Genomic DNA, 10,245 nt, shown 5'->3' with positions numbered 1-10,245 from the left:
CAAAAAGAGGAATCCTTTGGTTGTAAGATAATTTACAAATATTTTTCAAGAAAGTAACTGTGAACAATATATAGGCCTTGTGGATCTAATAGACACTCAGAACTTTCACCCAAGGACACATTATACAGTCTTCACTAGGATGCATATTCCCCTGCAAGATATATCACAAGTTATGTCACAAAACAAGACTTAAAAGTTGAAGACTGGAGTCATAGTAAGCATCTTCTTCCTTTTGGATGGTTGCATCCCTGTACTCATGATAGTATCGTACACAAATATATGTGTCAGCATATTACTCAGTCATAAAAACAAGGAGCTTCAGCTGGGCCTGGTGGTTCAGGCCTGTAATCCCAGCTACACTGGAGACTGAGGCAGGAGGATCAAAAGTTCAAGGCCTCTATGGGCTATGGAGTGAGTTCAAAGCTAGTCTGAGCAACTTAGTGAGAGCCTGTCTTGAAACAAAAAGTAAAAGGAGGGTTAAGTGGGGCTGAAGAGATGTCTCAGTAGTTAAGAGCACTTGCTTCCCTTCCAGGAGCCCCAAGTTTGGTTCCCAGCACCCCTAGAAGGTGGCTCTCAACCACACATAACTCTAGCTCTGGGGAATCTAATGTTATTTTCTGGTATCTGAGGACACTAAAGTACATATATACATATATATATATATATATATATATATATATATATATATATATAAATTAAATCATGTAAAATATTTGCAAGCCAAGCATGGCGGCTCGTGCCTATAATTCAAACACGAGACAGACTAAAACTGATGGACTGGCACATGCAATGACTATCAGGCCAGCCAGGGCTCTAGAGAAAGATTCTACCTTTATAAAGTTTTTCGGTATACTTACAGCTTTCTCAAAAAGAGGTAACTGGAGGGTGATAAATATGACAATATGCTGACCTGCCATAAACATTTCATTCTGCATATGTATATCAAAACATCATGCTGTACACCTTAAATATATACAATAAGGACAAATGTAAATACAAATTTCTAATAAGAGGCTGGAGAGATTTATTCAGTGCTTAAGAGCACTTTTTTGCCCTTGGAAAGGGACCTAGATTCAGTTCTCAGCACCCACACAGTGACACACAACTCTCTTTAGCTACATCCCGGGGAGTCTAACACCTAGCTCCTTCTAACTTGTGTAAGCACCAGGTGTGCATGTGGTACACACAAAACAATCCCACACATAAAATAAATCTTAACACTAAAGAAGAATAAAATAGACTGAAAGACCTCATAAGTATAGGTACACTATGATTTACTTGTTTGAGCAGAAAGTCTCTACCCAGCTCATCCCAAAGCCATATTAAATAGGGTCTAATCAGAAATTAAGTTGTACACACAGGCCTGCTTTGTATCATTTGAGGCCAAACTTTGACACATCATTGGAAGTCCCTATGCTGGTTATTTTACCTTAAATGCTCCTCTATCTAAAAGTTTCCAGAGGTTTCTTGGTTACAACCAAGACAATAAAAGAATCCTTGTCCTGGCTCCTGCCTGATGCCTTTGGAAAACTGTATCTCTACTCCAAGCAGAAGAGCGTAAGGTGTCTACAGCAATGCTGTGCCTAGGTGGGTCCCAGTGAAGCATTAGATGTCCTATATAGTCCACTCATCTTGAAAAGAAATCTCAGCTGCTCTCATATCCTACCATAATTGATGAAATGCACAAGCAATGGTAGCTGTGCCAACTCCAAACTTAGAGTTAAGAAGGCCTGATGTGTGTTCATGTGATCCCCCAAGCCACCATTGGAGAGTCTAGTTGCCCTGCTGGGAAGACCACATAGAGAGGCAACATGGGAGAAAGAGAATATAAGGCTGTGTAAAAAGAGAGAGGAAGAAGTTTGGCATCCCAATATTCCCAGTTAAACCCAGGCTTCAGTCAACTCACCAACAGACTGCAGCCAGACAAGTAAACACTGGAAAGCTGGCAGAGCAACTGCACAACTGACCCTGGTTCAGATAGCAAGAGCCTGAGTGAAAAGACTAATGGTTATTGATTGAAGGGGCCGCGTTTGGGAGTAATAACTAACCAGAACAGTGCCTTCAGTCACAGTCTCTCACAACTTGAGAAAAGCTTACTGTGCTAGGAATCTGGAATACCCTAGCAACACGGTGTGGGAGTGGGACTAGAATTCCAAGTTCAAAAATACAGTAATAATAGTGTGTTGTTCAAAGTCCACAACCAGAATGGGGCAAGAGAAAACAGTGAGATTTCAAGGGCACTTAAAAAGCCTTCCACATCCCTCAAAATACTTGCTCCCATAAACAGAAATGCAACTGGCTTAAACTCCTTTACCTCACTCATCTTTGTTAAGGCTCTGCCAGGTTCTAGATGTTTAAAGACATGATCTTGAACTTTAATTGCAGTGAAAATACAAATCAGATGCATTCTCGAGCTTTTATCTGTGTTTAGTCGTTTTTTCACCTTCATGAGAAATAAGGGCCTGTGGACCTAACATCACTGAAGGAAGGAGAAAGAGGCCTTAAACACACAGTAATTTTGGCCAGGAGAAGCTAGAGTTAGACCAATCCAGCAGTGGGGGACATCTGACAACACACTGTCTCATTTTGTCATGGGCTGTTCCAAATTTTACCCCAAGGAGCTGCTAAGCTTCTGCATTCCAGCTTATCTTGAGTAGAGTAAACGTTGAATAAAGTGAGGGACGAGCTCCTTTTTTGTGTCTCTTACCACAATGACTTTGCAATATTCTCCTCTTCTTGGAAAACATCAGTTAAGTACCCCTTTCTCCTGAAACTAAAGCTTCACTGGGGAAGCTATGAAGTGGCAGGTGTAATAACAACAAGAGTGGTGACACTAATAATCAAAAAGATTAATTTTTATTAAGCTCCGACTTTTTATCCCAAATTTTCTTCAAAAAACTTAGGCAGCAGTGTTTGGAGATGATGGGGGCCTGTCATGTGCCATGAACACCAAATTTATTTTTAAAAAACTGTATGTGTACTGGGTACCTTAATAGAAGGCAGGGACCTTAAGAATGTTATTTCATTTATACTTGTACTGTAAGATGCTCAGTGGTCCCTTACTTTGTCAGTTCCTTAACATATTAACAAAATCCATAATAACAATTCCTGCCACATCAACCCATTTTCTCAAAGGTAAGGAAAATGGTCTCATCTCATTCTTAACAATCCCCCTCCGGGGAAAGGTGCTGCAATGCCCCACAAATTACAAATTAAGAAACTCAGGCTCTTCAAGATCCCGGGGGCCAGAAAATAATGAATTAGCCTTAGGGTCTTAGCAGCCACACCTTGTCCTGTCCCTATCCCTATGTGATATCTTTCTAGCCATCAAATATCCTTTAAAAAGGTATTGATAATAGAAGAATTTTAATTAGGTACTTTAAATCTTCAATCTTAGCTTCAGGGGTTCTGTGGACCCATAAAATCAAATATCAGAAGTAAGTGTGTGTGTGTGTGTGTGTGTGTGTGTGTGTGTGTGTGTGTGTCCGCGCGCACGCACGCGCATGTGCATGTGTGTGTTTCATAGAGAGGTCTACAGCTTTTTTTTTCTTTTCTTTCCATGTTTGAGACAGAGTCTCCATATATAGTCCTGATTAGCCTGGAACTTGCTATGTAGACCAAGATGGTCCCAAACTCATAGAAATCTTGCCTCTACCTGCCCAGTGCTGGGGTTAAAAGCGTGGACCACCAATCCCAGCACTATATCTTCTATTGGTCTTCATGGAGTCCTTGATTTCTTATAAGATTAAAACTCTAATTAAAAGTAATGTTATGGGCCATCTTGGAAGCTGAGCGGCGGTAGCAGCGAAGGCGCTGCGGCGGGTGCGGTGAGCTAAGTACCAGTGCGAGTGCGGCTCACAGAACAGGCCCCACTCTTCTGCACCCTGCTCTGGCCTCGACTATTATCATGGAAAACTAATTTTTCCCAGAGAATTTCCATTTAAGCCTCCTAGTATTTACATGATAACCCCCAATGGGAGGTTTAAGTGCAACACAAGGCTGTGTCTCTCCATCACAGATTTCTACCCAGACACCATTCTAACAGGGCTTCTGAGCTTCCTGGTGGAAAAGGGCCCCACCCTGGGCAGCATAGAGACATCGGACTTCACAAAAAAAACAGCTGGCAGCACAGAGTTTAGTGTTTAATTTAAAAGATAAAGTCTTTTGTGAATTATTTCCTTAAGTGGTGGAGGAAATTAAACAGAAACAGAAAGCACAAGATGAACTAAGTAGCAGGCCCCAGAACCTTCCCTTGCGAGACGTGGTTCCTGATGGGGAGATGTACCGTGGCCAGAATGGGCTCCAGCTCCTCAATGGGCATTCACCTGCTGCCGGCCTGAACCTCGGTGGGCTCCCACAGGCCAACAGGCATCATGGACTCCTGGGAGGCGTTTTGGCGAACTTGTTTGTTATAGTTGGGTTTGCAGCCTTTGCCTACACTGTCAAGTATGTGCTGAGAAGCATAGCACAGGAGTGAGGCTCAAGAGCCACCACAATCTACAGTTGCTGCTGAGGGACACAGGCCAGAGCTTGATGCAGGCAGGATGGACTTGCTGCTAAGCACAGGATGGCCTGCTGGACTCTTGGGCTTCACTTTTTAAAAACCTTAAAAAGAAAGCAAAAACCAAAATGTGTGATTTGGAGGAGATTGGAGAGTCTTAACTCCTCTTGAGGATGATGTGGACAAGGGCCACTCAACGCTTTGGTTTTATTGCTTACTCCTGTGTTGTCTTTTGGACTGTTTAGTAAACCTGATTTGTTTGTTTTTTTTCCATTTTATTAGATTTGATCACTTAAAAATATAAAACTTTAATGCCCATCAAAAAAAGTAATGCTATACTACAGAACATCATAACCCAGTTCAAACTGAATATAACAGATCAGTCTATATACTTACGACTATTTATCAGTTTCTGCTTCTAAAACTCACTGCCTCCAAAAAGACCCTGTTTCTTTATCTATATAATGGCTTTCCAAAAAGCCCAGCTGAGTTTTGTGAGATGGGCACTAAACCCATATTGATAGCAGCAAGGCTAGGATGAACCCAGTCTTGATGCACTAGCAAGCAGCATGGAAGCAAATGGATGGTTGTTGTAGAACTCTTCTAGGCCCATTTTTCTACTGATAGATTGGATCCTGATTCTGATCCAAGAAGAGATTAGGTCATTTATCCACTTCTGAAAACCTGGCAGGAATACCTTTCTTTGAATGTGTTCATTAGGCAAACCAAGTGTTTTCCAAATAGGAATCCAAGAGAGATTTCCAAGTCTCGTGCAAGTTCATGGCTTGATCTTGCTTTTCAGTCTCATTACAGAATGATCCACTTGTCACCTGCAGTCACTGTTCTTTCCTGCCCACAATCACTACTCACCATGGGGAAGAATTCAAGTTGCGGTTGAAAAACTCCTATCAATGGAGAAAAGACCTTATCTTATGAACTTTTCCTGGAGAGATGAGCAAATGTTGTTTTTACCCCAAATAGGGCACCCACTAAACCACTGTATTGCTTTGGAGGCTGTCCTGGGACTAGCTCTTTTAGACCAGGCTGTTCTCAGACTCACAGAGATCCACTTGCCTCTGCCTCCCAAGTGCTGGGATTAAAGGCCTGCACCACCAACACTCGGCCTGGTGAACCAGAGTTCAACCAATGTTACTTATAGGAGCATGAGTGATAGCTACTAACAGGGTCATAGGCAACATATGAGTGACTACGGCACTGGAAAAAAATGTCTCTCCCTCTAGCAGTTTTAGCATTTCGTGTTCTAAAATAACTTTGAATCCACTTTGAATTTGTTTTTATGCATCGTGAGACATGGGAATCTCCATTCGTTGCTCTGAATGCTGGTATCTAGCTTTCTAGCATCATCTGCCATGTACAGGCTCTTTTTCTCCCATGTTCTTGATGCCTATGTCAAAAATAAGGAGGCCATAACAAAGGCGTTTATTTCTGGGTCCTCTATACCAGTCTGTATGTCTGGGTTTTTTTTTTCTTTTTTTAAAATTTAAATTAGAAACAAGCTTGTTTTACATGTCAATCTCAGTTCCCTCTCTCTCCCCTCCTCCCCTGCCCCTACCGACCCCCTATGCCAACCCCTTTCTGTTCCTCAGGGAGGGTGAGGCCGTCCATGGGGGAATCTTCAAAGTCTGTCATATCCTTTGGAGCAGGGCCTAGGCCTTTCCCCATGTATCTAGGCCGAGAGAGTATCCTTCTATGTGGAATGGGCTCCAAAGTCCATTCACTGCACGTCTATTTATACACCATTATCAAGCTGTAGTATAAAAGCTGAAGTCCTGTATTATGATAACAGCAGCAATGCTCTTTGACCTGAGGATTGCTTCAGCTATGCAAGGCCTTTTGTGTTTCCATATGGCCTTTTTATTGTTTTCTCTTAGGCCTGTGAAGAACTACATTGGAATTTTGATGAGAACTTTAATGAGTCTGTATTTTACTTTTGGAAATATAGCCATTTTCACAATATTATTTCTGCCAATCCAGAAACATGGAAGTCCCTCTATTATTTGTGATTTTCTTAAATTTCTTTTCTCAAGGCCCTAAAGTTCTCATTGTATAGGTCTTCCACATCCCTGGTGAGGTGAAACTGTTAGAGAAAAACACACAGAATATACTTGAAACAATAGGTATAAGCAAGAATTTTCTGAACACGACTTCAATAGCACAGGAAATGGTCCCAAGAATCACAAAACAGAACTGTGTGAAATCATAGTATCCAAACAACAAAAGAAATTGTCATCAGAGTGAACAAACAGCTAACAAAATGGAAGAAAAATCTTTTCTAGCTATACCTCAGACAGGGGGTTGATATCTAAACTCTATAAAGAACTGAAAAAATTAAACAGCAAAACTACAAAACAGCCAATCGATAAAAGGGTGAATGAAGTGGGCAGACAGTTCTCAAAAGAAGAAACACAAATGGATAAATACTTTTTCTATGTTCAATGTCCTTTGTCCCCAGGGAAATACAAATTAAAATCCCTTTGACTCCATCTCACCCCAGTCAGAATGGCCATGATCAAGAAAAAAAAAAGGACAATAAATGCTGGTGAGACTGGAAAAATAGTAACTTCATCCACTGCTGGTGGGAGTGCAAACTAGTGCAATCACTATGGAAATTCTACAAAACAAGTAAAAAAGAAAACTATCTATCATATGACCCAGCTATATAGTTCCTGGGCATACAGCAAAAGGAGTCCATGTTCTGCTACAGAGATACTTGCTCACCGATGATTATTGTTGCACTATCCACAATAGCAAGGAAAGAATCAGCCTAGATGTCCGTCAACCAATGAATGGACAATGAAAATGTGACACATATACAAAAGGGAGGGAGGGGGAAGAGGGAGAGAGGGAGGGAGAGGGGTGGAGAGAGAACATCTGTCTCCCAGCAACCATGTATAGATGCTCAAGGAGGGAGGGATGAGGCCTTGTGAGGCCCTCCCTTGTAGCAACTGTCAACTGCCTATAAATGCTCAAGGAGGGGCAGAGCATCTCTCTTGAGTCACTTCCTTCTAGCAGCTGTCTACCTACTTACTAATACTCAATGGGGAAGGTTACCGGCTTGTGAATCTCTCTCTTCTAGCGATTAGCAACTACCTAAAAATTCTCAGTGGGGATGAAGCACCCCTCCTGAGGCCCTCTCCACTAGCAACTGTTAACTACCTACAAATGCTCAGGGAGGGGCGGAGCCCTGTGAGTCCCTCCCTCCTAGCGACTGTCAAACACCTAGAAATGCTCAGTAGGGGTAGAGCCTCTTGAACCTCACCCCTCCACTACTGTTAACACCTATAAATCATCAGGGAAGATGCATAGCCTTGTGAGCCTCCCTGCCCCACCCCCAGCAACTATTGACTACCTCCATATCCCCAGGGAGAGGCAGGGAGGGCATCATGATTCCCTCCCCCATCCATGACGGATGAAACATTAATTGTTCAATCTTTGGTTCTCATGGGAGTAATCACAGCTTCTGGAGTTTCAGGGGGTCTTGCCCAGGGGACAGCATTTCTCTAAAGAAGCAAAGAGAGCAGCCTGGTGTATATTATGAACACAAGGGAGGAAGAGAAGGTTCAAACTAAACTCCTCTGCCTCATTCGTGAGTTGGAGATGCAGACACTGCCCACACAAGGATGACTCAGCTCACATTCACCTTTATGTCATAATTTTAAATGGCAGAAACAAGTGTATGACATGTGATGGCAGTGTAGGAGGAAGGGGCCTCCACAGCCTGGCTCAGGACTGAAATCTCAGAGCTTATCTAAGAGCACAAAGAAAGCACTGTGCCCTCTTCCTCTGCATTTGTCCATGTGCCTGGATAGGCAGTGGCCAGGAGGAAAGGCTTACCAAATCCTGTTGATTCACTCACACTGTCCACTGTATGGATTGCTGTAGGTATTCATCCTAGGCAGGCCTGTAATCTCAGCTGCTGAGGAGGCAGAGACAGAAAGTTGAAAATCCAATGCCTGCCTGATCTACACAGCCACTTTAGCAACGGAAAAAAGACCCTGTATCAAATGTAAGAAGTAAAAAGACAGGAGATACAAGCACTTTCCTAGCATGCGGGAGGTTCTAGGTTCAAACCCCAAGACTGTAAACAAATGAAAAGAGACCTCACATCTTAGTGTTCCTGAGTGCTTTGAATGCAACTTACAGACATCCCTCAGGCCACTTTGGATCATCTCCGATATGGGGAGAAGGTAAAAATCACACTGCCTTAACCCTAAGGCCTTTCCCTAGTCCAGGCCTCCAGTGGTCATTTGGGCTACTTTTCCTAGTTCATTATTCCTTCCCTGTGATTGTGTTCTAAATCCACAGCCTTTGCCATTTGATATTTCAATAAAGTATGCAAAGCAAATCTTTCCAACCAACTAGCTAGCTAGAAGTCTAGTCGTGTGACTTGTTTCAACCAATAGTACATAACTAGAGGGACCAGCTCTATGAGTCAGTGGGAAGAAGCACTTGCCACACAAGGCTGAAAACCCTGGTGAAATCCCTGACCCTCGTGGTTGAAGGAGAGAGTAAACTCCTGAAAACGCCCTCCGACCTCCGCCATGTGCCATGTGCTATGTGCTCATATTAATGAGAGCACATTAATGGAGAAGACAATCCCAAGCAGATACTTTAAGAGCCATGAAAAGCTTACACCAGCAACTGCTATGCTTCTGTCATTTGCCAGATAAAAAAAAAAAAAAAAAAAAAAACAGGCCCCATGCAAAGTGTTGCCCTTTAGCCCGAGTCCCACAGATATGGGGTATGTTCTGAGCCTTAAGCTAGCCCAGCTGAACGCAGCAAAAGCAAGCTAACAAGCAGACACTTGAACAATAAGACAAAGAAGTACTTTTGTAAGCCACTGAAACATGAAGGGAGGGTCATGTGTTACTGCAGGCAACGATCTTCCCAATCTACTGTGCCAATAGATCGCTTTGCCACTCACAGGCAACAAAACCCCTGAAACAGTACAGACACTTGTCCATCTGTGTCCTGTCTGAACGATACAACAAATTATCCTTATCAAAATATCAATGCTACAATGCTACATTATTTCCTTTGAAAATGACATCCCAATTCATCCCCTGCTTATCTGCAGAGAACTATGTCTGCCAGTCATTTCAAAACGACTAGCTTAAAATTTTTCTCCTTAAAACCTCGGCAGAGGGGCTCAGAAAGTAAAGGGCACTTGCTGTCCAGGAAGTAAGTCTGACCACCTGAGTTTGATCCCCAGAGTCTGTGAAAAGGTGGAAGGACAGAAACAATTCCACAAAATTGTCCACTGACCCCTGCCATGCACAAGTACCCCCACCACCACCATGCACACACAATAAGAGAAATAAGTAACTAACTGAATAAAACCTCTATAGAAAGAAAGGCTGCCAACGGTTTTATTTCCTGAACCCTTCTGACACATTCGAGTTTGCGGGGTGGTTCCAAGTCTCTCCATACTGAAGCTCACCTGTCATTTATTTACCTTCCTCTGCACATGAGAAATATTTATAGCTGTTGTCATCAGTCTTGAAATAAGTATACACAGTAGGACAGTGTACAGTGCCAGTTGATCAAAGGAAGGCAGAAAGTGAATAGAAAGCAAGAAATGCCTGAGGCTCCCAAAACACTGCTGATGTGAGGACACTGGGAATCGGGCCGAGGGTGCTGAATCTTGACAATGACATTCCAGAGCCTGCTGAAGGCCAGTCCTCTGTCCTCGGTATTAAGCTGTTGTCATGTTTTCCAGTCTC

The 10,245-nt window shown here is 42.7% G+C and overlaps 1 pseudogene; it reads left to right on the top strand.

Annotated features, from left to right (window-relative positions):
• Nucleotides 1-726: 726 nt before the first annotated feature.
• LOC100759251 lies at nucleotides 727-4,692 on the top strand (annotated as a pseudogene).
• The last annotated feature ends 5,553 nt before the right edge of the window (nucleotides 4,693-10,245 follow it).

The sequence above is a fragment of the Cricetulus griseus genome, chromosome X (genome assembly GCF_003668045.3).
Source record: "Cricetulus griseus strain 17A/GY chromosome X, alternate assembly CriGri-PICRH-1.0, whole genome shotgun sequence".
NCBI classification, from domain to species: domain Eukaryota; kingdom Metazoa; phylum Chordata; class Mammalia; order Rodentia; family Cricetidae; genus Cricetulus; species Cricetulus griseus.
Note: the sequence above shows the minus strand (reverse complement) of the source record. Positions and strands in the feature narration are given on the sequence as shown.